The following is a 1,254-nucleotide window of genomic DNA, read 5'->3' on the forward strand; positions in this document are numbered from 1 at the left end:
CTATAAAGATGCTGCAGGTTTTTCCTCCCAAGGTGGAGAACCTTGCATTTTTCAGTGTTAAACACCATCAGGTTCTCGTCTGACCATTTGCTGAGCCTGTCCAGGTCAGCCTGGATCACCCTCCTGTTTTCTAGTGTGGATGCTTTGCCCCAAAGTTTGGTGTCATCGGCGAACTTGGCCAGTCTGGTTCTGACTCCAATGTCCACATCATTAATGAAGATATTGAACAATACAGGTCCAAGGACAGAGCCTTGGGGGACCCCACTGGTCACAGGGCACCATGACAATTGACTTCCGACAACTGACTACCCTCTGGGTCCGACCACGGAACCAATTTCCCAGCCAGTGGATCGTGATGGATCCACATGGTGAACTTTAATGAAGTGGTTTTCAAACTGTGGTCCACAAACCCCTGGGAGTCTACAGATTAACTCTAAGACAGCATTTCTCAACCTGTGGGTTGCAACCCAAAAGTGTGTCACAAGAAATTGATCAAAAATGGAGATCCAGCCTGCAAGAGGCTTCTTCTCCCCCCGTAAGCCCACATACCAGGGCAGGGGGTGGGCTGGGGCCTGGGGACAGCAGGTCTGGAGTGGGGGGCACTGGATGGAGGCTTGATCCCGGGTGGGGGGGCACTGGATGGGGGCTGGTCATTGAGGTTGACAAATGGGCCCTGGTCCAAAAAAGGTTGAGAACCACCGCTCTAAGGGGTCTGTGAAAGATGACTGATCAATCAAAAGTATGTGAATACCCACACTTACAATTCAAAGGGGCCCACACTTCCATTCAAAATGTTTTACGGGTCCACAGATGGGCTTTCAGGGGCCCATTTGGTCACTGAGCACTGCTGTCATTGCTTCAAACAGGACAGACCTGCAGAGTCCGAGCCTCAGATCAACTCAGGCCATCATGGATCGGGTCCAAGTCAGAGTGGGAAAAACATGGGCTTCCACTCTGATCCGGGTGACAGCGGAGGCCGAAGGCCCGGCAAGAGCCGTGAATGGAGAGGGCCGGCCTGGGCCGAGGTGCTGCCACCTGGTGACTGAAACAGGCCTCAGCCGCCAAGGGCCGTGGAGGTGAGCTCACCGCAGGGCTCCAGGGAGCGGGCCCGGGGTTGACGGGCTGTTGCAGACTGAGGAGCCCGAGCCTGGAGGGGACTCCTCCGCGGCGGGGCGGAACGGGGCGCCCCGCGGAGGAGGAGAGGGGGGCGCCAGCAGGACAGAACGGGACGGGGAAGGCGCGAGGCAGCGCTGC

The sequence above is a fragment of the Crocodylus porosus genome, unplaced genomic scaffold (genome assembly GCF_001723895.1).
Source record: "Crocodylus porosus isolate Cpor-Errol unplaced genomic scaffold, CroPor_comp1, whole genome shotgun sequence".
Classification (NCBI taxonomy): Eukaryota; Metazoa; Chordata; order Crocodylia; family Crocodylidae; genus Crocodylus; species Crocodylus porosus.